The sequence below is a fragment of the Dipodomys merriami genome, unplaced genomic scaffold (genome assembly GCF_024711535.1).
Source record: "Dipodomys merriami isolate MVZ:Mamm:240054 unplaced genomic scaffold, mDipMer1.0.p SCAF_33, whole genome shotgun sequence".
NCBI lineage: Eukaryota > Metazoa > Chordata > Mammalia > Rodentia > Heteromyidae > Dipodomys > Dipodomys merriami.
Window position 1 is genome coordinate 4,857,956 of NW_027204826.1, and position 24,799 is coordinate 4,882,754.

Genomic DNA, 24,799 nt, shown 5'->3' on the forward strand with positions numbered 1-24,799 from the left:
CCAAGCCCGCCAGGCACAAATGGCCTCTGGCTGTCAGAGAACAGCATCTCAATGCGTGCATCTCCATCCAGTCAGCCTTTCCACATGCCTAGCTGGCTACGTATTGCTCCTCCCACATGTATGTCTAGCCTCTGCCCCTCCATTCCAGGCACATTTTCTTTTTAAAGCAGGAAAGAAAGGCAAATGTCTTCTAGGCACGAGTTCCGCGTGCCTCTGCCCTGAGTTCTCCATGGCTTTGAATCAAGCAGGGCATCTGCAAGCCTAAGCCCCCACAGCCAGGTTCTAACTGATTTCAGAAGATGCCTGTGGATGTGGGTGTCTCTGAGGAAGATGGACAGAAAAGCCAGCCTTATTGTCCATCTTCCTCCTCCCCACCCCCCACCTGTTAAGATGCCCTGTCCCCATCTTCCGTCCAACCTCTATTCTAATCCTGTTAACCATAGTACAACTGGTCCCACACTGAACTCATTCTGCTTAAGGAAAGAGGAAAAAATAAAAGAAGACATGCACCAAGCCACGTGGTTTTTCATTCTGGGGCTGAAACGCAGGGCCTCACACATGCTAGACCAGCGATCTGTGACTTGGGCTCTGCCCTAGCCCTTGTGTTGGATTTCATTGTGAGATTAGGGTGTCTCACTAACCTTGCCCAGGCTGGCCTCAACCTCTCATCCTCCTGCCTCTGTCTCCTGTGTAGCTGAGATTACAGTATGCGATACCACGCTTGGCTCATTTAATTATTTTTTCTTGAAGGGGAGCAGTGCTGGGGTTTGAACTCATGGCCTTGTACTTGCTAAGCAGGTACTCTACCACTTCAGCCAAGTTCCTAGTCCTTCCCTTCCTTCCGCTACTACCATAGCCTAAACTCAAGGCCTCACAATTGCTCAGCTTGCTTGTGCAGAGCTAACCCTCCACCACTTGGGTCATGCTTCCAGCCCAGCTTTTTGCTAGTTAATGAAGATGGATCTCCTTGACTTTTCTGCCTGGGTTTTGAATCTCGAGCCTTTGACCTCAGCCTCCTGAGCAGCGAGGATGACCACAGTGAGCCGTGAGCCACCCATGCCTGGCTTTGGTGTTACTCTCTTTAAAGCAGTTGCGGTCTCTCTGCCAACACCCTGCCTTTGGACCCGCCCATGGAACTTTGTGGGAACCATTTGGAATGACAGAGAGAATGGGGAGCCAGGCAGCATGGCTGCAGTTCTGGCTCAGTTCCTGGCTTACTGTGCACGGCTGGATGGCTCCCTGAAAATAGTTCATGACCCTCCAGCATGCAGTGTGCTCAATTCTCAGCAAATGGGACCCGAGGGGCGACTTCACAGTGGTGTCCTGTTTCCAGACACCATCTGTGGGCACAGACGGGGCACTGGCACCCCCTCCCCCAATACTTGAGTTCTTGTAAGTTCTGGAATTTAGACATATCAATACACCGTACTAAGCCTCTCTTTATTTTTTACTTCATCTTACACTTTAACCTTGAGGTCCTCTGTGCCTGGGTGGTGCATGTCCACCTCTTCTGATCGTGGGAGGATCAAGTAAGTGAACTTGGGAGCAGCTTAGTGGCTGGCTGCCACAGAGTGACTTCTCTGGAAAATGCTGGCTCTTAGTGGCTGGTCTTCATAGACCTGATTCTGTCTGGCACATGTTTTTGGGAATGTGTGTACAGGGGCTTGAACTCAGAGCCTGGGCACTGTCCTCTAGCTTTTTCTCTCAAGGCTGGTGCTCTACCATTTAAGACATACCTCCACTTGTACTTGTTTGTGGCTAATTGGAGATCAGTATCTCATGGACTTTTTCTGCCGGGGCTGGCTTTGAACCACGATCCTCAGCCTCCTTGAATAGCTAGGATGACAGGTGTGAGCCACCGGCACTGACATGTAACTGTAGCAACATGTAACTACACTGCCACCCTATTTCTATGATGTTTTCTACTCTTTCTCAATCAGAAACATCCTCTTCTCCTGGACAAACTCAGAGAAGTTTGGAGAGAGCCAAAGGCCTATGAAAGTGTCTGCTCATGTGGCTTCTCTGTTCTTACAGTGCCCAGACCCTGCAGTTCACAAGACCTATTTCTTGCTGTGCTTGGATAATAATCAGAGATCCTTAGTAGTTTCCCAGCGACTTTCTTCCTTCTTTCCTCTTTCCTTCCTTTCTTTTTTTCTTCCTTCCTTCCTCCCTCCCTTCCTTCCTTCCTCCCTTCCTTCCTTCCTTCCTTCCTTCCTTCCTTCCTTCCTTCCTTCCTTCCTTCCTTCCTTCCTTCCTTCCTTTCTTCCTTCCTTCCCTCCTCCCCTCCCTCCCTCCCTTCCTATCTTTCTTTTTCTTTCTTCCTTAATCTGTCTTAGGAACATTTTACATGTTACCAGCCATCACAGGAGCAATCGTTCCTGAATTAACTCCACTTGTGTACCAAAATGAACCCACGTGAAATGTCCTGAGGGAAATGAGCAACTGGATGACATATCTGGTGGTGAAGTTCACAGGGAGGAGGCCTCTGTCTGTTAAGGCAGGGGAGGCTGGCTGGTGCCAGGAGTTCGGATGGTGGTGGGTACAAGGCCTAATGGGAAGCAGATGTTTTGTCCTGGGCTGGACAGCCCCAGCAGGTATAATGATCATACTGTTACAGCAGCCAATTTACTTCTACCCATGCTGAGCAATCTCACGTGGAGGCTCAAACTTTTCCTGATGGCAGTTTTGTTGAAAGCACTCCTTGCCCATGATAGATCTCCTTGTCCTGTTACAGTTAGGAATATAGATCAAAACCATCCTTCTTGGAAAGCTATTTAGCAAATACATGCTGCTCGAAGGACCTGATTCTTCTAGGAATACACATGAAGGAAAAGATAAGAACACAGGCCCACCATGTGCTAGGAGGGAGCTTGTTTTCAAGACCCTAATTGCTAATGAAACTTTGGAAGCCAGGCTCTGGTGGCTCACACCTCTCATCCTAGCTACTCAGGAGGCTGAGATCTGAGGATCATGGTTTGAAGCCAGCCTGGGCAGGAAAGTCTGTGAGATGCTTATCTCTAACTAGGCACATGCGCACGCACGCACGCACACACACACACACAGTGGAGCTGTGGTTCAAGGTGGTAGACTACTACCACCTGTCTCTGTAGCAAAAGGAGCTAAGGGACAGCGCCCACAGACCCAGAGTTCAGGCTTCAGGACTGGCCATAAATAAATAAATAAACAGGGATCAGCCTAAACCTTCAACACGGGGAGATGGTTAAATAATACACAGCAGTTATCTAGGAAATGCTGGATGGATCTTTCCCTCCAGTGGTGGTTGTGTTGAAGTCTAAGTGACCCCTTGCTGTTGTTTGGTAAGTGTTCCGGGGTCTCAACCCTGTGCAACCTGGTATTAGGCGCAGCGGGTGTGAAGGGGAAACAGACAAGGCTACTGCTTTGGGGCTAAGCCAGGTGTCCCCAAACCACATCATTTTTCTTTTTTTCTTTTTTTCTGAGTCTTTGAGCTTGTACTCGGGGCCTGAGTGCTGTCTCTGAGCTTTTATGCTCAAAGCTAGTACTCCACCATTTGAGCCATGGCTCTACTTCCAGTTTTGTTTTGTTTTTTTTTTTAAATGTTTGAGCTAAAGAGCTTTCCTAACCCAGGGGCTGGCTTTGAATCATGATCCTCAGATCTCAGCCTCCTGAGAAGCTAGGATTACAGGTATGAGCCGCCAGCTTTAACTAGGGTATGCTTCTTTTAACTTCATGTTTGTCTCCATGCTCCATTCTTTAAAGCACATGCAGGCCATTCTTTGGCTAAACAGCATTTTAAGGCAGCTGTTGTTCAAGCTAGCAATGGGGGTCATCGGGGCGTCCTCTTTGAGATTGCTCTGTATGTTGTGCTTCACTAGGCTTTCTATAAAACAGAATATGACTAAGTTCTTTCCATGTGTCAAGTGCTCTGTGTGTGTGTTTATATGTGCGTGCGTGCGTGTTTATGTCAGTGTCTGTGTTTCTGTGTATATATGTGTGTATGCTGATACTAAGGCTTAAACTCAGGACTTTTTTCACTCAAGTATTATGTTCTACCAGGCCAGCCACCTGTCTTCCTTCTGTACCCACAATGGACCAGGGCAGTCCAACTGGTCCTTGTGAACACAGTATACCTATGCTCTTGCCTGTGTTCCAATCCTAGCCCTCTGCCCCCGGCCCCTGCGTTGTGCCCTTGTGTCTGCCCCACTGCAGATGACCACGAGCTCCATGGCCGCCTCTCTGCCATCTCCAGTTGCCTGCCTGTGCCTGTCCGCTTGCTTCTGAGACTGTATTTCAGCCGCCACCCATATCCCCTCAAATGCCCTTCTCCCGTCGTACAATCATCCAGCCACATCTAAAAAGCACATCTAAAAAGTCACTTATTTACCTAAGCTTTTAAGCATTTTCTTGAACATTCTGGAACATTCTGGAAACATGGCCTGAACATTCTGCCCACAACTGTTTTTTTGGGGGGTGGGGGGTGGGGGATACCATTTCCTAAGAACACTGTAGTAAGGATGTCATGTCTTACTAGCTGAACAGGACCCTGCGTGTCAGTGCACAGCTTGAATCTCAATGTCCATACCTTTCAATGCTCAGCCACCATCTCCTGTCTCTAAACCAGCTGTTTGGCTGGCTCGTGTTTATGGGTTTACAGGTGTCATCACTCGGAGACACACACACACACACACACACACACACACACACACACACACACACACACACACACACACCACGTGGTGTGTTGTTGGGAGGGTACAGACCCAAGTCTCTGTCATTGCCTTCCGCTCCTGGGACCCGCCCCAAATTCACCCAAGCCCCCAAGCTAGGCTAAGCCCCTCAGTGGGGTCAAGGGTGAGCTTGTCAGTTATTCCGTGGCGTCACCCCCTCTGCTTGCTACATGGAGGTGTAGAAGGGGATTTGTCACACAACTCTCCAATCTGGGCTCTCTGGGTGGATAAGCAGGTTCTAGGAAATGTGTGTTCTCGCATGCGTTTCCTGAGAGTAGTTTAAAACGACTCCTTCCTTCTCTGACCCTTCCCGGAAGCCGGAAGCTTGCCTTTGACCTGTCAGGTTGCTTCCTGCTTCCTGTCTCCTGTGCTTGCTCTTGTTTCTCGAGCTGCATTCCGGCTGGTCCATGCCAACCCCTCTCCCGCGGTCAACATGCAGGCAGGCCATGCTTTGGTGTCCACGGAAAAGAAGAAATGCTGCTGGAAGGCTTTTCCTGGTGGATTTCTAGCAGGAAGGTGTGCCTCGCTTCCTGGGAGCTGCCCTATGGGTGGCAGGAAGGCTTAGAAGCGACCCCTGGTGTCACGGAAGGCGGGCTGGGTTCTAGGGGAGAGGTGACCTCCCCAAGGTGCCAGGGAGGATCTCCTGTCCCTGCTTCTCTAGGGACAGGGGTTCGGTTCCTGCCCCTTACGGCCTGTCTCCTCTCCTCTCTCTCTTCTTATGGCCCTGTACCCATGCAAGGCTTTCTCTACCAGAAGAATAAGACAGAGCAAAGCTGTCACTGTGGAAATATTTGGATGAGCCGCTGGGCTGGAGGATGGGTGGTCTCAGGGCAAGCAGAAAGCAAAAAATGACACAGGGTGTATTTGTGTGAGAATCAGCAAGGGAGGAGTTCTAGAAGGGTCCGGTGGGTGAGGGAGCAATGTTGGATTATAGTCGTGGATTAATCACACATCAGAGGGAGCCTTGCTGTGGCACCCCTGTGGGGCACAGTCTTATGAGAATTTTGGTGAGAAATAGATACAAGTAGAGATTCAAGCACCCCATCTTCCAGAAGTATAGAGAAGGTCCTAGGTCAGAACTCGCCTGGAAGTGGTGACAGAGTGCAGGAAGTAATAATGATGGGGTGCAGGAAGGGGAAGTGAGGATGTGGGGTGCAGGAAGGGAAGTGATGGAGGGGAACACTTAGAACTCAGGGAAGATCCCAAGGCTCCCTGGAGACCCAGCAAGCTTACTCTCTGAGGCTGGAATGATTCAGACATTAAATAATGGCAATTTCTTCTGACTCTTCTAACCAGACAGGATTCCAGTACAAACACTGATTTCACTAAGACATGAAGACACCGCGTTTCACGCAGAATTTGGCAGCAGCGTGTAAACACCAAGGCTCCTCACCCAGCATTTGAAGGACAGTGAAGAGCCTGGTTATCTGTCAAACCGTCTTCCAGAACCACAATGCAGGTGGCAGCCAGATGAAGAACGTTCAGGCTGGCAGACAAATAAGTCTCCTCTTGGCACATGAAACGGAAAGGCAAGGTAATGGCTGAACGCCACACGTGGCTTCTAAGAGACCACCTGACAGTGGGGCCGTGTTGTAAATATTTAGGACTTGCAAACCAGCTAGGGACACATCTATCCTTCGCTTTCTTTGTGGAAACTTTGAAATTCTTCATTTTCATCAGCCTCATTCCCCTCCCCCCCTCCATGGGGGAGGATCATGCATGGTTTCAGGTATAATCCATCCTATATGGCTGTGAAACTCATCTTCAGGTTCCTCATGTTAGTAATCAATAAGACAAGCTGAGTAGTTCTTCCAGGCTATTATGTATATGTTATAGCCCCTGATTCTGGGTGGGAAGGAGAAACTGGGGGGGGGGGACAGCTTGCCTCTTTGGAATAAGATTTAGCTCAAGCATAGGTCAACGAGTAGATGGAGAAGTTTGGGAAATGCTCCAGCATCCTTGGGTTTTGATAGTAAAGTCGCTTCCTTCAGAGGATAACGCATATTAATCGCAAATTATAGATTCTGAATTTACCGGCTGGGTTTCATGATGCCAATCGACACTTATGCTTGTAAATTAAAAGCATTTGACAGCGGGGATGCTGGTGGCTCACGCCTGTAATCCTAAACTATGCCACTCAGGAGGCTGAGATCAGAGGATTGAGGTTCAAAACCAGCTGGGACAGAAAAGTCTGGGAGACTCCAATTAACCAGCAAAAAGTCAGAAGTGGAGGGTGTGGTTCAAGTAGTAGAACATAATACTTGAGTGAAAAAGGTCCTGAGTTTGAGCCTTAGTATCAGCATACACACATATATACACAGAAACACAAACACTGACATAGACACACATGCACGCACACATAAACACACACACAGAGCACTTGACACATGGAAAGAACTTAGTCATATTCTGTTTTATAGAAAGACTAGTGAAGCACAACATACAGAGCAATCTCAAAGAGGACACCCTGATGACCCCCATTGCTAGCTTGAACAACAGCTGCCTTAAAATGCTGTTTAGCCAAAGAATGGCCTGCATGTGCTTTAAAGAATGGAGCATGGAGACAAACATGAAGTTAAAAGAAGCATACCCTAGTTAAAGCTGGCGGCTCATACCTGTAATCCTAGCTTCTCAGGAGGCTGAGATCTGAGGATCATGATTCAAAGCCAGCCCCTGGGTTAGGAAAGCTCTTTAGCTCAAACATTAAAACAAAACAAAACTGGAAGTGGAGCCATGGCTCAAATGGTGGAGTGCTAGCTTTGAGCATAAAAGCTCAGAGACAGCACTCAGGCCCCGAGTTCAAGCTCCAGGATTCAGAAAAAAAAAAGAAAGAAAAAGAAAAAAAAAGAAAAAGAGGGGTTAGAACCAGTCAAAAAGCTGCAGATTTCAGTTTTGATCACTGATGGTAAGGAAGGTTATTCTGTTGTGTAGAAGGGTGCTCATGACGATCTAGAGGGAAAATATTTATTTATTTATTTTTATTTTTGGTCAGTCATGGGGCTTGAACTCTGGGCCTGAACGCTGTCCCTCAGCTCTTCAGCTCAAGGCTGGCGCTCTACCACTTTGAGCCACAGCACCACTTCCGGTTGTCTGGTGGTTCACCGAAGATAAGAGTCTCCTGGGGGATTTTCCTGCCTGGGCTGGCTTTGAACCATGATCTTCAGATCTCATCCTCCTGAGTAGCTAGGTTGACAGGTATGGACCACTGGTGCCTGGCTTGGCTTGGCCTGGCTCAAGTCAATGGGAGAATTAACCACTAGAAGCAAGGAATGAGGACAAGCAGATCTGGCAGTGAGTCCCAACTATGCAAAGCCCTCAAATGAAGATCTTATGCTTTGTTTATTAATAATCTAATAGCACATGTTCAAAATACTTCAACTATAACATCACCATCTGCCTGGTAACAGTGACATCTCTCATGCCCAGACTGCATTTCCTTCTAGAACTTGCTATGGCGCCAACTGGCCTTCCACCCCATTTACAGAATATGTTGTTTGAAGAAGAATGGAGAAATGAGAGCCTGGGCGCCCTCCCCTCCCCCCAGTACCCTTGGAATGTCATGGTTTAGGCATTTTGGTTCTGCATTGCAAATGGGGCATTTTAATAAGAAAAATGACATTCTGTGAACTGATGTGGAGATGAACGAGGGAGTGGGTTGGTGGGGGCACAGAATACACTATACCTGGCTTTGGCTGACTACTTCTGGGCTGAGTCTACCTCTCCTTTATCTAATCCCTGCAACCCTAGCTACCCAGGAGCTGAGATCTGAGGGTCACGGTTCAAAGCCAGCTTGGGTAGAAAATTGCATGAGACTTTTCAATTAACAAGCAAAACAAACAAACAAACACCCCACAAGAAACCACAAGTGGAGATGTAGCTCAAGTTGTAGAGTGAGTGAAAAATCCAGGTGAGAACGAGAGGCTTGAACTCAGGGAGTTCAAGCCCTGTATGGGCACCAAAAAGAAACCAACTAACCAACAAAACCCTCAGTACCCACCTCCCAGGTGTCAGCCATGTAAGATGAGTCATAAAACACACATTTAAGGTGTGTGTCCACAGGAGGTACCTTAGCATTAAGATGGTAAGCCATTTTTTTTTTCAGTATCATCTCCAGCATCACACTCTGCCTTAAAAAAAAAAAATCATGCTTCTAGCTGGGGGCTGGTGGCTCATGCCTGTCATCCTAGCTACTCAGTAGACTGAGATCTGAGGACTGTGGTTCAAAGCCAGCCCAGGCAGAAAAAGTTTATGAGACTTTTATCTCCTATAAACCACCTAGAAAAAGCTAGAAGTTGCCGGGCGCTGGTGGCTCCCACCTGTAATCCTAACCACTCAGGAGGCTGAGATCTGAGGATCTCGGTTCAAAGCCAGCCCAGACAGGAAAGTCCATGAGACTCTTATCTCCAATAAACCACTAGAAAACCGGAAGTGCCTTTGTGGCTCAAGCGGTAGAGCGCTCATCTTGAGCACTTGAAGAGCACAGGGACAGCGCCCAAGCCCAGAGTTCAGGCCCCACGACCACCACCACCAACAACAAAAAAAGCTAGAAGTGGCACTGTGGCTCAAGTGATAGAGTGCTAGCCATGAGCACAAAGAAGCTCAGGGACAGCAAAAGTACCATGACCAGCAAAAATAAATAAATAAATAAATAAATAAATAAATAAATAAATTAAAAAATCATGGATCTGGGAAGAATTGGTACTTGATTTCTTTGCTACCTGGTGATCTTTGTATAGTATGTTTTTTTGATTTGCTGTTAATTAAAGCATGTGAAATCTGGTCATGTTTTCCAATGGACCTGGGATAGGAAAGAGGAGAAAAAAAAAACCCACCCAATTTTTTTTTGCCTTTCTAGCAGAGCAGAGCTGTAAATTGATTCCTGTTTTTTATTTTTATTTTTTTTTCCTTTCACAGAGAACCAGTGTGCTATCTTCAAAACCATGGTCTCACATGATTACTTTTCCTAGGTGGCTTTTCATTTTCTAGAGTGCCTCAAATAAAGTGTGTGTGTGTGTGTGTGTGTGTGTGTGTGTGTGTGTGTGTGTGTGTGTGTGTGTGTTTTCCCATCCAATCAGTCTCCCAGTTGGCAGCAAATGTTGATGGTTTTCATGAAAGGCTCCTTTTGTCCCCTTTTCTTTGTGTGTGTGTGTGTGTGTTTGAGAAGCTTTTCATCTGACGCTTGAAGGTCAAGGTAAGTGCCACAGGGACTCAAGGGTCTCTTGGCTTTTCTCCCATGCCCAAATTATCTCCTGGACAAATGAACTTCGATATTCCCTGCTGTCAATTACGGCGAGTGACAGCTCTGAGGGCTTCAAGCCTGGCCTTCATTAGTGGACGCAGCACAAATGTGACCAAAGCGTACTTGTGGAGAGGGGGCTTTGGAAGGCATCGAATGTTGTGAGCACAAGGCCATCTTAATGGGCCGGGGGGGGGGGGGGGCTTTGTGCACGGACAATGGGGAGGAACAGCAGCTGAGCTCAGAGCCATTAGGGCAGTTCATCTGTGCCGCTGCCAAAAGCTTCTTGATAAGGAAAGAGAGGTGAACATGGGCACCACACCACTGCCCAGTGACAGAGGGACCCCAGCTGGGTGTCTGCACGGCACCCCAGGAGGGCTTTCCCCCCGGAACTTGCTCCACCCTGACATGGAGGTGCCCCCTCTCCCCTGGATTTCTGCTTCTGCTGCCCCGTAGGGAAGTTAGTCCTGAGGTCACTGTGCCTCTTCCATCACGTGGGGATTGGAGGTTGTCACCTGTCCTGCTGGGGCCAGAGGGCCAGGCCTGCTGCCCCTGGGCAGGGTGTGCCCGGTGAATCAAAGTTCACAGACCCAACCCAGCACAGGTCTGAAACAGGGGCACAGAGATGGACAACTCACAGCTGACGCCCCAGCCTCAGAGATGACCAACAGGCACACAGTGCGCTCAGCAGAGCGCGGTCAGCTTACAGCGCCCCCTCGGCGCGCTCCGCCGCTGCTCCAGCTGCGCTGCCCAGAACCCTCACTCCATCCTTCTGACCCCTCCTTCAACCCAGACTCGGGGCCAGTCAAGACAATGCCCCTCAAAGGTCCACTGAGGTGCGTAGGAGAGAGTGGAGGAGAGCTCAGGAGGGGTGCAGGAGACGGAGCAGGGTAGCACCCTGTTAAAATGACTGCCTCACACAAAGTCTACCAGTTAGGGGGTTTGTAGCAAGCACGGGTTCACAGGGGACCCGAAAGCATCCTGATTTTTCACCCCCTTGCTCCTCGAATGAGCCCCCGTCCCCAGCCAGTCCCTCTGGACAAAGTTCCACACCAAAGCGGCTGATGTGGTCTTCTGATTGGTAGAAATAAACAAGGCCCTAAAGGAGATGCAGAAGAGAATTTCACCACGCCAGGATGCGCTCCCCCGTCCCTGACAACACTTGCTGGGAACACAAAGCTATGTATTTAAAACCTAAGAGAAAAAACATGTGTCACACTTTTGTTTAATTTTGGGGGGTCCAAAACACATAAACTGTGGACAGGGAAGTTGGGCCAACCAACACTTGGAGTGACTTGAAAACATGTAGACATTCAAACACCAGCACGGAGCCCAGTCAGCACTCTCCCGGCAAAGCCCTGTGCCAGGGCCACAGTTTGCCAGGGCAGCAGCTTCCAGCCAGACGGCTCTTGATTTCCACCTGCTGGCCACAAACAGCCCCCGAACCCACATTCAGCATCACATGACCTTAGAAACACCTGGAGAGAGATGAGCAAGGTAGCAGATGCTTCAGAACACAGGAAATGGCCGACAGATTCAGAAAAGAAAGGGCCAGGTACAACATTTCCAGGTTAAAAAAAAAAAAGTCCTGTGGTTTGTCTCAAAATACAGATGTTAGAATTGTAGCCAGAACAATAGCTCATGATGGGAACTAATAGAGGACACTGTCTATCTACAGTCTCTAAGCAATGGGGGTGATGAGCACCCCATTATATGTGTGGGGAGATGGAGGCTCTGAGCAGTTCCCTTCCCTGAGATCCAGAACCAGACGCATCACCTTCCTGCTATGAAAGTAACAGCGATATGGCAGGAGCTTTTGTGGCCTGGAGTTTTGGGTGGAAATCTAGATTTCCCATAGTAACACATTCTATTGGTTTTCTTGCCCTCTAGTAGAAGGAAATGGGGTCATCACCAGCCCCCCCCCCCAAGTCAACACTGCTGAAACTGCTCCTTACCCCGTGGGGTAATGGGCAGGGCCTAGGGGCCAAGACAACTTCTGTCCCCAAGCTTCGGCCTCCCTGCCTCCCAGACCCACTCTGCCTCTGCTTCATTCCCCAAGGCCTCCGATCACGCGTCTCCTTTCCCATTCTGAAATCTCCTCCCCAGCTGGTCTCCACTACCTGAGGAAAAGAGCCAGACCCCAGCAAGGCCTACCCTTCTGACTCCTTTATGAACCCCTCTGCTTGTCTGTTCATCAGGGTCATGAAATCCTCCTCCTTGAAAGGCTTTCTCCAACCTCAAGGGTATACTATGTCATTTTGGGGAACCATTTTTCTCCCAATCATGGAGTTTGAACTCAGGGCCCTATCCTTGCTAGGTAGGTGCTCTCCCACGTGGGCCATTCCCACAGCCCTGTTTGCTTTAGTTATTTCTTTCCCCCCTGACACAGTCTTGCATTTAGTGGAGTACAACCCTCCTATTTACACTTCTCACCGAGCTGTGATGACAGGAATGCACTATCATGCCCATGTTTCATGGGTTGAGTTGGTCTTGGAAACTTTACCCAGGCTGGTCTCAAACGGCCTTCTTCCCAATCTGTCCTCTGTAGCTAGGGTTATAGGTGTGAGCCACAGCACCCTGCCTTGGGGAGTAGGGGGACATTTAGAAGCTCTGGATGCCTGAGTCTGGCTCCTAAGACTGTCATACCAGGCCGGGCACAGGCCTGGGCACGGGCATCAGTTGATGCTCCAGGAGGTCATGCTGTGTATGCACCGCCCCAATCACCACTCAGTGGGGTTCCTCTTCCAAGCCCATCTAACCCTCTGTTCTCCACCAGAAGAGGCTGGCTCTCCCAGGGGCTGCTGGGAAAGGTGTGTAGGTATTTCCCCAGTGTATGATTGATATCTTCTAGCATCTTGTGGACAGAGACCCCTGGGTGTCCCCGAACCCCCTTGCAGATGTCTGCAGCACGGACAGACCTGCCGGACTGGCCAGGTGTTATGGGAAAAGGGGGCTGCATGTGCCACGCGGGCATCTCCAGAGGGCACCCAGGCCAGGAGATGCCCTGCTGGTCCAAGGCCCTCAGTTGTGTGAGGCGCCTTCCTTCTGGCCTGGGTGGTTGTGGCCCCCTGGGAATCATGTAGTGGTGGCCACAAGGGTGAAGGGGAGATGCCCACCCATGTTCAGAGAGGGTACCCCTCCTGCATTGGGGTCCCTCGCAGTCATGTGAGGCACACTCACACGTCTTAAATGACAGAGAGAGAAGAGAGAGAGAGGGGAGAGGGAGAGAAGGAGAAAGGGAGGGAGGGAGAGGGAGAGGGAGAGAGGGAGGGAGAAGGAGAGAGAGGGAGAGTTAGTTCTCAAGGGAAGCATGGCAGGAAACAAGAACCTTGAAATTGGGGGTAAAATATAAACAAATGTTTTGGCTGGTGCAACGCACATTTTTAAATCACAGTACATTTTCAGAGTGTGCTGAGCCATGGAGGGATGGCTCAAATTAAAGATCAAAGACAGTGTCGTGAGACAGCATGGAGCTCTGGGCCAGTTCACCACGCCCCCCCTGCTCCTCCCGCAAGCAAGGGCCATGTGCCATGCGCACAGCCGCTTCCTGAGATGATACACGCTCCCCCCCCCCCATGCCACGCGCTCATCTGCTTCCTAACATGGGCTCTTGAGGCGCAAGCATTGATTAAAGGAGGGATTTTCTAGTCTGTTTATTTTCTTTTGTATTGGGGGTGCGGGGGACATCAGAGCGTGGTTAGATAGCAAGGCACTGGAAGATGGGCAGGCTGGGATGATGAGCCAACTCTGAGACATACATTTGAGGCCTGGAAAATGGAAAATCTCAAGCAATTCCAACTTGAGGCAGGAAGAAGAAAGCTGGCCAAAGCAGGGGGGGAGGGAGGGGTCTGGCCCACATGAGCCTGTGGGTCCCAGAGCCAAGCAATCACTACTTGGGCTCTGTGCAGCCAGTGGGCACAGGACCAGAGGGAGTATGAGCATCCACAAACTGAGGCTTTGCCCAGTCCTGCCAACTCACACCTGGAGCTGAGTTAACATCGTTGGCTCAGGCCTGACTCAGCAATGGTGGTGAGACCATCTGTGCCTGTGGCTCACGCCTGTAATCCTAGCTATTCAGGAGACTGAGATCTGAGAATCTCAGTTCAAAACCGGCCCAGCTGGTAAAGTTCGTGAACCTCTCATCTCCAGAAGTGGTGATGCAGCTCAAGTAGTAGAAGGCCATCCTTGAGCAAAAAATAAAAGCAAAGTGAGACTGTAAGGCCCTGAGTTCAGGCTCCAGCGTTGGCATGTACACGCACACACACACACACACACACACACACACACACACACACACACACACACACCTGCGTACAGGACAGTTGTGGGGTGCAGGCAGTTCAGGTGAGCAAGTGAAGAGATGCTTATAGGGAGGCCAGGTATGGGATGCGGGGTGCGGTGGGGGCTGCAGATGGAATCACAAGTCACCAAGAGGACAAAAATACACATGTGGTGCCAATGTCCTCATGTGATCTGCCTCTTCAGCTGAGCCTCTCCGAGTGCTCTCCTAAGGAAGATGTTACAGGTATGAGACAATGAGTAATTAGGGCTGGGAAGCAACTAAGGTGTAGACCCGGGGCTGGCAGGTGCCTGGAGATGCTGCTTTTGCTGGGACATTCTGAGAGGAAGGCAGCATCTGGAATGAAGCCCAAAAGACGGGGCGGTGGGGGACATCTGTCCTAAAGCCGCTCAGCACTGCCATGTCTTCCAACAAAGCTGGTGGGCCTGTCTCCACCACTGCTGGCTGCCCTGTTTGTCACAGAGCCTGCTGACCCTGGGCCCAGAGACTGAAGCCAGGTGGACACCCAGCTTTCGGGGAGCTGGGGTAGGAGGAACACGGCGATTGGAGAGCAGGGCAGGGGAGCAGCCGCGCTGTGGCCAGTTCAGCATACTCGCATCCAGCCGCTGGGACTGCCATTCGGCTTCCTGGCAGCTCCACCAGGCAGCTTGCTCATGGCGGGCCAGGCCGGTGACAGATTGGATGTAGAGCCTTTCAGGAGCGTGGGCCAGGAAAGCCTAACGCAGACACATCAGGAGACATCGTGACAGCTGTTTTGGTTTGGCCTCCCTGCGCCAGATCAGAAAAGTGCCCTGAATATCTTTGCAGCTCACACATCTAGAAGTCTCCACCTCAGTGCAGGCACTCAGTAAAGACAGAGCACGTGGGATGACCACCCCTGGACTGAGGCTGGGGGACCCCTGGATTCCCCCCCCTCCCCAGCTACATTCTCCCTGAGGACCTCTTCTCAGTGGAAGGGGCTTTTGTCCAAAGGACATCCATCGAAGGCTGTGAAGGAGACTGGCTCACCCTGGCTGAGACCCTTCTGAAAGGTCTTCCGGCTCCCTGTTCAAGCAGTCTGTTCTGTCATTGCGTGGCCTCTGGGGGTAATTCCCATCCTGGTGCCCAGGGGGCGCTGCACACAACCCATAGCACCTGCTCCCTGGGCACCCAACCCAGCCACCTGTCTGGTTCATGAGTTGTCTGTTGTAGGACTCCCTGACCATGCTTTTAACACTTTGATTTAAAAAACAAACAACACTGGGTCTTTAAAAGGCCATGGCACAGAGCACACTGCGGAGCAAAGTTGACAGCGAGTGGTTCTCCCTTCTAATGATTCCTAATATTACTCTATTTTTTTTTTTTTTTTTTTGCCAGTCCTGGGGCTTGAACTCAGGGCCTGGGCACTGTCCCTGAGCTTCTTTTGCTCAAGGCTAGCACTCTACCATTTGAGCCACAGCACCACTTCCGTCTTTTTCTGTGTATGTGGTACTGAGGAATCGAACCCAGGGCTTCATGCATGCTAGGCAAGCACTCTACCACTAGGCCACCATCCCAGCCCCTAATATTCCTCTTTTATAGCAAAGATTCAAGCACAGGTAAGGTTGAGATCCTAGAGCTAGCAATTGCTTCAGAGAAACTGCTTTGCTAGATCTTAGTCTCTCTCATCTGCAAAATGTCTTCAACTAAAAAACAAATCATATATACATTTCCACTGGAGAGTGAGGGAGGGCTTCCTGGAGGAAGAGAGGCAGGTGCTTTGGGATGTGGAGGTAGGCAAAGCTGAATGTGAAGAGAGTATTAACTCTGGATGAAGCTCGTATCTTGGACCATAGTGCGGTCTGGCTTCTTCCCCTGTGCTCCTTATGGGGCAAACACCAGCCTGCTGAGTGATTCCATTCATCACTCACACTTCCCAGTTCATTGTATGGCTTCCCTGACCCAGAGTTTTCCCTCCCCTCCCCTTCCATTTTCTTGCCTTTCCAAGACAGGAGTCCCAAACGTTCTAGAGTTTCCTCTGGTTTTGCCACTGAGTTGAAAATTTGCTCTTTATCGGGACTTCCTAGAAAAGCTGTTGATCTAGGCTCCCTATCGATCCTTAGGAGCTTTGCACATTATTAAGGTCAACAAAAGAATCGCAATGCTATATAGAGAGGATGGTTTAAAAAAAAAAAGAAAGAAAAAAAGGAAAGATGGAGAACATGTTTGTGGAAAAAAAGTGAATCTTACTCATAAATAACACATGAGGAGGCCAATTTCTGAGTTGGAATCTGTCTCAAAGGAGTCAATTGGCTTCCAGATTTGGGGGTGGTGGGTGGGTTATTATTATTTACTGTAAGAGATTCTACTTTCTGAGTAATGGATGAGACTCAATAAGTCACTGGTTCACAGAGGCTTGGAAAAAAACAAACCAACAGAAAAGGTTTAACCAAATTTGACAGAAACTATATAGCAGCTTTAATAGATAACTGCCATTACCCAAAATAGGACCAACTCATAAATTGCATGATTTCAGCAACGATGAAGCAATAAAAAATGTTTATAGAAATAGCATTTTGATTAATTCCTTCAGACTCACAAATTCACGGCACATGTGATAAAGTGAGATTTCTACTGTCAATTAGGAGAATGCAGAAATCAAACCCAGCCTTCCTACAGGGTCTTAAGGATAATAATTCCCAGATTTGGGCATTGGGAATTATTTCTAAGCAGCTTCTCTAAGTTCAATGGCACCATGCCTCTGGGAATCTTTTGTGTGAGGTGGTCAGGCTCAAAATCATGGTCACAGCCCAGTCAGACCGACGACAGGTAACTTGTGATGGTCACTGAGAAAGTTTGGGAAATCAAGCATCGATCAGGTTATTTCTAGTAATTGGTGGAATCAGGCACTGGTGGCTGACATCTGTAATCCTAGCTACTTCAGGAGGCTGAGATCCAAGGATCACAGTTTGAAGCCAGCCCAGACAGAGAAGTCTGTGAGTCCCTTATCTCCAATGGACCAACAAAAAGCCAAATGTGGAAGTGTGGCTCAAGGGGTAGAACACCAGCTTTGAGGAAGCCATGCGAGAGCTGGAGGACTTAGTTTAACACTTAGTACTGGCAAACAATAAGTAAATAAAAATAACCAAACTTGTCTTGACTTCATAGTGTTCTAATCTGTATTTTTGTATGTAGAGAGAAATAATTTTCTCAACACTAATTGCTAATAAATATTGTATTAAATTGTCATGAAGGAGTTCTTGTTTAATAAATGGACATGTGAAAATGTCAAAAAAAATAACCAAAGGCTTCTTTTTTTTCTTTTTCTTTTGTCCATCATGGGGCTTGAACTGTGGGTCTGGGTGCTGTCCCTCAGCTCTTCAGCTCAAAGCTAGGGCTCTACCACAGTGCCACTTCTGGTTTTCTGGTGCTTTATTGGAGATAAGAGTTGGCCTTTCCTGCCCCGGCTGGCTTGGAACCACAATCCTCAGATCTCAGCCTCCTGAGTAGCTAGGATTACAGGCGTGACCCACCAGCGCCTGGCTAACCAATGGCTTCTTAATCTGCCCAGCCAGGCCAAATATCCATTAGCAGTTATGAGGAAGCAAAGTCTCTTCTATTGCTAAGTGAGAATGATATTGCAGGGCTCATTCACCTAGTGAACAGATGGTCTGTACTGGTTCTACGGAGCTGTGCTCGTAACATAGTGAATGACTCAGATTCTTTGAGAACCTAAAAGAACTTTGAAGCCATCCCCCCTAAAAAAATAATCTATTTAAACACAGTCACCACATGACACCTTCAGTAATTCAGAATTAATCATGGAAATAATTGACACGAACAACAATGCTGGCTTGTTCCCATAGACTATCTTCTATTCCTTCTCTAAATGCTTGAGAGTTAGTGAATGAACAAAACAGCTAACCCAATAACTAAAATACAATTTGCAGGTTATAGCGTTTTGGGAGCAGCTGATGGAGATCAGAGATACGGGGTACAGTTTTTAGGGCCTTGCGGGTAGGAGAGCAGCTGAGTTAGGATCTGGGGCCAGGTTTGCCTGGCCCCACAATCTAGTTGCTTCCTGCATGCCGCATCTCAGGACTTCCAAAGTCCTTTCAATCTTTGCTTCTCACCCTAGTGAAAACATTAAGACCCTGTCTGAAAAACAGCTAAAGCAAACTGTGAACTCAAGGGGGTAGAACACCACCTTAGCAAGCATGAGACTCCTGAGTTCAAATCCCAACACTATCCAAAACAAAAGCGCTGTATGTAATTCCTATCTTCAACACCTTGATAAAGGCAGTTGAACAGGAGCAGAATAGACATAATACTTAAACATATTTAAACAACTCCAAACTCTGGCCAGGATTCCTCATCTGATGTCAGTGGAATTATTTGGAGAAAAACGAACGATTGTGGTCAGTCTCCCAACCATGTGGATATCGACTGTCTCTCATCTGAAATGCTTGGGACCAGAAATGTTTTGGATTTGGGGCTTTTTTTTTTTTTTCTAGATGTGTGTGTGTGTGTGTGTGTGTGTGTGTGTGTGTGTAAAATGAGGAAATCTGGGGATGGAGCCCAAAAGTTGTCATGAGAGCCATTCACTTACGTTTCTGTATATACCTAGCCATTAATGTAAGATCTTCAATAAGCCTGTGTTTGAATGGTGACCGTCCTCCAAGGCCGGGTGTGGAATTTTCCCGTGACACCATGTTGACATCAGGAATGTCTCAGTCTTTGGACCAGTCCGCATTCTGAGTTTGGGGGTCCTGGGTGCTTCTATCTTCTCCTATTTAATAAAGTGGTGTGGTGGCACACGCCCGTAATCCCAGCACTTGGGAAGCGGAGGGAGGATCGTGAATTTGAGCCAGCTTAGGCTGTACTATAGAGTGAGACACTGCCCCTGCCCCCCTGGAAGCAGGCCCTCTGGCTTCTATGGTGTGGTGCACTTTACCAGAAAGTTCTCCATCTCTGCATTTGGCTATCAACTCGCTGTCTCTAGAGAATAATTCTGCCTTCAACAGAACAAGGTGGAGAAAGGTTTCATGGTGATTTTCTCCAAAAGTCCACTTTCACTGCCTCCTGGCTCTCGAACTTTCTGAGTCAGGACCAGAGGTGGCCAATGAGGAGCGGAGTCATTCGGAGGTGTGTGCTGATGGTTTGGGCTGCGTCCATGTCAGTTCCTGCCCGCCAGGGTAGGAACTAGTGAATGGCTCCATTGAGAAAAAAAGATAAACAGCAACGGAGCCATGGCAGACACAACTAGAAAACTGTTTTCATAATTCGATTTGGTTTCACATAACCTTGCCCCCCAAATGTTAGCAATTTAGCTTCCAGAGCTGTTCGTGTGATTAAACAGGCACGAAAACGGGGCAAAGGCACGGCTCAGCAAAACTCCCGGGCTGAGAGCTCAACTTTATGGACACCAAGTCACCTCGGCAAGGCTGGCCACAGCGGTTCCAGGTCCCTAAGGGCCCAAAGGCAATAACCTCTCCATTTTAAAGACCAGTTTTACACCCCACCTGCATATCAACTCCCTTATTTGACTTGAGCCTCTTAACCAAAGCCAAATGTTTGGCTATACACTTGATTTCCAGGGCTTGGCTGATTATTTTAAGACAGCACCTGTAAGATTCCACGGGTTCCCACAAAAGTTTTATGTGTGTGTGTGTGTGTGTGTGTGTGTGTGTCTAGTGTGTGACACTAGACACACACACACACACACACACACACACACACACACACACACACACACACACACACACACACACACTGTTAATTGAGTCCTGGGAAAGTTTTAACAAATGTAAATTCTGACAAGAAGAGGAGATGACAGGAAAGGAAGAAGAACGAAAAAAGGAACAGGCAACCAGAAACTGCAGCGAACACAGAAGTTCAATCTCAGTGACAGTGGAAAAACTCCTCAACTACCATCATTTAAGAAAGAAACGATGATGGTTTAATTTCATGAGCTCCCTCTTAATTTATTCCTGGTTCGCATCTGATTTTGCTTAAAAGATAGAGGATTGCAATTCAAGGTTCTGGAAACGACCAGAGGAGGAGAATTTGAGGCTCTGAGTTCACAATGTATGCCCTGTGTTTCTCCATGATAACCCATGATAACAGTGCAAACCAACTAAATTACAAATTATTATTATTATTATTTTTTGGGTCCGGTTGTGGGGCCTGAACTCTGGGCCTGGGCGCTGTCCCTCAGCTCTTCAGCTCAAGGCTAGCGCTCTACCACTTGAGCCACAGAGCCACTTCTGGCTTTTTTCCTTTTGCTTATGTGGTGCTGAGGAATCGAACCCAGGGCCTCAGGCACGCAAGGCAAGTGCTCTACCACTGAGCCACCTTCCCAGCCCCACAAATTATTATTATTATGAAGTGATTATAATTTGGCAATCTCTGGTGGAAGTCACTTTTAGGGTGGAACTCTGGTCCACTGGGTTCCCTCCCTCAGGCTGGGGTTACGGTGGGCAGCTGACCTGATACATGGGACCTGGGAAGAGTGGGGTGGGGGGTCCCCAGTGACCCTGATTCATGACCATGAGGAGGAGTATCAAGGGTGAGTGGAGATGAAGACTCCTGATCCACAGCTCTAACCTCACAAGGAAGCCATTGATAGAAAAGTTCCAGCAAAGGATGCCCCTTACATCTGGACATAGCAATGCTATGTTCTAGGAAATGCTTTATGGTGGACCGAAGGCACCATTTCCTCTACTGAAAACCCCACACCACAGGCTTCACCTTGCTCTCTATGTAGTTTGTTGTTGTTGTTGTGTGGGGATGGGGGGGGTGGGAACAAAGTCTCTGCAGCCCATCCTTTTCCGTGTTGTCCTTCTGTCTCTCTTGGGTGCTTGCTTTCTTACTGGGTACTCTCTGGTCTGGCTAGCTTCCCGGGCTGATATTCTAGTGGCACACAGCCCTTCTTTATCCTGCAGCCCTGAGTTTGAATTCAGAGTCTTGTCCTTGCTCTACTGTGGAGTCACACCTTCAGCTGGCCCCCCCGTTCCCCCCCCTTTTTTTTGCATTGCTTATTTTTGATTTTTTTGATTCTGCTCTGGGTGCATTCCTCACCTACAATCCTAGGTCACTCATCCATCAGTAGTTGGGATGGCAGGCATCCGCTACCACACCCAGGTTCTACCTTTTCTGCCTGAGTTATCATGGCTGCTCACAACTCAACATGAGGTGGGGGGAGAGCAACCCATCAGGAGGACCCTGCTCAGCACCCTGTTCCTACAATCAGATAGGGCTCCATCACCCTTTGCCTGGTACCAGTGCTTCTGAACAGAAGGGCGGCTCAAAGTCCTGGGTCATAATTTTTAGATGAGTAGCAGAGTTTAAGACCATCTTCCCAATAAGTTTGTTCTAGAATTTTTTTTTTTAAAGCTACCATCAATCTTCGCAATCTGTAGTTCCTTTGAAAATGTGGACCTTTGTCCACCTCTTATTCGATGAACTTACTCATCTACTCACCTATATTTGAATTTTAATCTTAAATCTCTTCGAGTCCCTGACCCCAGGGCCCTGTTGCTCTTTTCCAAAAATAGAGATTCTGTACATCGCGAAACTCTCATTTCCATTTTTTAATACTTCCATTTACAAGGGAATGTGAACAAGCCCAAGGGTAGACGTGGGGAGCCAAGAGTTTGTCTTTGCAAAAGCCGACCCCTAATTGAGTTTAACGTGGGAGGCGGAGTGAGTGCCAGCCTGTCTGGGGTTCTCCGTTTGGAAGCGGGGTGGCAGGGAGGGTGGCGGAGAACATGGCAGGTCTTGTGTGTGACTCTGTTGCTCACTGTAAGAACTTGGGGAGCGAGAGGCCTGGCCCTCAGCCTTAGATTGGAGTCTGGGGATGGTGGGGGTTCAGCCTCACTCCAGAGGTGACTTTCTTTCCCCTCCGATCACTGCTTTAAGAGGAGGGAGAGACTCCCTGCAGCTCTCCACCCTTGGGTACCCACATTCAAGCATAATGCATTCGTCCCCACCCCAAATTTCATTTTTCCTCTGGAACATTGTACGGGGACTGTGACCAACCTCAACCTCTCATTTTGTTCTTGACTTGGAGTCATGTCTTCCGATGAAGCCTTTCTGGATTTAATTAAGTATTTTCCGAAGCTATGATTTACGGATTGCAGATTCCGGGCTTTGCTTTCCCGTGAGCTGCGGCTGTGTAAGGTGGGAACTACATTTTACCCCCTTTCTCCTCAAAACTCCAGTACAGGGTTTTGAGCCCAAACCAAAACATGACCAAACAAAGAAACCTCTAGTGCAGGCTTACAGCATTGGATCTCCGTGGCCAGGACAAAAATGCCTGAGCCAAGCAACTTAAGGTGCGTTTTGGAGATGTTTAGTTACTAGGAGGCTGGTCCCACTGGGCTGGGTGACATAATGGAGCAGAATCGGTCAGCCTCTCATAGCCAGGACATAATGACTCCTCCTCCAACAACACCACAGCTACCTCCCAAGGTCCTGGTCACTTCCAAATGCCATCCACCTCTCCTCCGTCCCTGTGAGCTGGGCTTTGCCCTTTGCCCTTAAGACAGGACACTCCCTTTCTATGGGGTGTTTCCTGTCCCACCACCATCCTGGGATTCTGGGAACCACAGTGGGCCCATGTTTGTTTGTTTTTTGTCAGTCATAGGGCATGAACTCAAGGCCTGGGCACTGTCCCTGGGCTCTTTGGTTCAAGGCGGGCACTCTACCACTCTGAGCCACAGCATCGCTTCCGGTTTTCTGATGGTTTATTGGAGGTAAGAGTCTCATGGCTTTTCCTGCCCAGGCTGGCTTTGAACTATGATCCTCAGATCTCAAGCCTCCTGAGTTGCTAGGAATGACAGGTATGAGTCACCTGCACCAGGCTTGGCCTATATTTGTTGATCAACACGTTTCTGTGGGGTGCTGTCTCCAAAGCTTTTTTTGTCCCAGCTCCTGCCTGAGTTTTCTCCTTTGAAATGTGTTCACGTACCCCTACCCCTGGTTTTGAAGACCACCCCATTCTGAGTGTCGTCTGAAATAGGCCGCTTCTGGGAGGTCCTGGGCACTATGCTGGTGTCAGTGGCCTTCACAATGCCCTCACCCTGTCCCAGAAGCCTGAGTGACAGACAAGGAAGGGAAACCGAATTCTCACACTGTGCCAAGCACCCTCCTCCCGCGCAGCCAGGCGCCAGCGACAGAAAACAACCCTGCTTTGTGGTCTCTGTGCAGTCACCGCAAGTAGTAGTTTAGATGGGGTTTCTTGGAGAAATTTCTTTTGTCTTTTGCTTCTCAGAAGGACCAAGGAGAATGTTTGAGAAAGCAGGGAAAGAAAACATAACAACCACAACAGAAACCCCCAAACGGCAACATTTTTGCTCTAGCTGTTTTTGAGATAAGGTCATGTGTTTTCTGTTTTGTTTTCCCTGGTCTGGGCCAGTGATCCTCTATTTAAGCTTCCTACGTGGCTGGGATGACAGGCACATGACATTATGCTCAGCTTTTTTTTTTTTTTTCCTTTCCTGTTGAGATGGGGTCATGGGCACTTTCTCCTCAGGTTGACTTTGGACAGTGTTCTACCTGATCACTACCTCCCAGGTAGGTAGGATGACAGGCATGAGCCACCAGCAATTGGCTCACATACATTCTCTGTCTGTATGTCTGTCTATCTGTCTCTTTCACATACACCCAGGGATTTAGAACTCAGGTCTTCCCCATTGCGAGGCTGGCACTCACTGTATTATCTGAGCCTTATCTCCAGTCCTGTTTCTCAGTGGTTACTTTTAGAGCAGAGTCTCACTTCCCACCTATGCATACACACAAACCGGGATCTGCCTACTTTAGGCTTTTGTAGTTGCCTGGATGATTGATGCATGTTACCATCGTTTCCCCATATGGAGATGGAATCCTGTGGATTTTTCTAGCCTGGATTTATGATCCTCCAGATCTTGGCCTCCCCCCCAGCTAGGATGACAGGTGTGACTCACCGTCATTCAATCTAAGCCATTCCTTATCACTATCCTTATCCACTCCTTTCTTTCTTTCTTCATGGGGCTTGAACTCAGGGCCTGAGGGCTATCCCTAAACTCTTTTGCCCAAGGCTGGCACTCTATCACTTGAGTCACAGCACCACTCTGGTTTTCTGATGGCTCATTGGAGATAGGAGTCTCATGGGGACTTTTCTGCCAGGGCTGGCTTCAAACCATGATCCTCCGATCTCAACCTCCTGAGTAGCTAGGATTACAGGTGTGAGCCACTGGCACCTGGCTCACTATTCTTACAAGCTCATTTCTATCTGCTTCTCCAGCTGTTCTCAAACCCTTTCCCTGTACAGCCCTGAAGCGGAGGGAGACATAAAGCCTTTTCTATCTGACTTGAAACATTTCCAACCAAATGGATTTTGGCTGAGGCTCCTGATTCAGCAGACTTGTGTTTATTCTGGACTTTTCTTTGTGACACACGCATGGAGGGCATCATGACAGGAAAAGGAGAGTTGTGATACTTTTCTGAAGAGTTTTCCACTGTTGCAGTCCAAACTTCTGTTAAAAGACAAGGCTTGAAGCAAAAATACCCCCCAAACAACAACGTTTTCAGTAGCTACCATCCACGGCTGTTATGTAT

General features: G+C 48.6%; 1 protein-coding gene across 1 annotated transcript in view; it reads right to left on the reverse strand.

The window, feature by feature from the left end:
* The window catches only part of Thsd4 (thrombospondin type 1 domain containing 4), a 166,492-nt gene that overhangs the window by 33,938 nt on the left and 107,755 nt on the right, over nucleotides 1-24,799 (reverse strand). The window lies entirely within an intron of this gene.